Consider the following 581-nt stretch of genomic DNA (forward strand, 5'->3'; position numbering starts at 1 on the left):
GGGTACCAGGACCAAACAGATATATGATCACTAACAGTAAGCTAGACAAAGAGGGGACCACCTACTTAGCAGCCCAGGGGGTGATGGTGGGGGATATGGGTTGCAGGAAGGGAACAGGGATGGACGGAGGACAAATTTGGTGATGAGTATTCCCCTGATTCAATGTTAATATGTATCTAAAATACTACTGTGAAAGATATGTAAGCCAATATGATCAAAATAAAAATTAAAAAAAAAGAAAGAGAGATACAGAGGCAGAGAGACACACTGAGGGAAAAATAAGAATGTACAGGAATTGAGACAACCCCTATTGAGACTTCTGCTTTAGATGAAGCCTGCTTATACAAGATGAAGCCTTTAGATGAATCCTATGATATATGGCTAATGTATAAACAGGTTAAGTTCATATAAAAAAGTGAAGGTTATTTCCAGAATCCGCTCTAAGAAAATGCAGCAACAATTCATCTATTCTAAGTAAGTTCTTCATCTTGTAGACTGAAAATTTCCTCTTGTGTTCATCTTTCTTGCCCTGGCCTTGTCTCACTGTTAATATATCATATAAGTCAGAGGTGCTCTTCGCT

The sequence above is a fragment of the Suncus etruscus genome, chromosome 15 (assembly GCF_024139225.1).
Source record: "Suncus etruscus isolate mSunEtr1 chromosome 15, mSunEtr1.pri.cur, whole genome shotgun sequence".
In the NCBI taxonomy this organism is placed as follows: Eukaryota; Metazoa; Chordata; class Mammalia; order Eulipotyphla; family Soricidae; genus Suncus; species Suncus etruscus.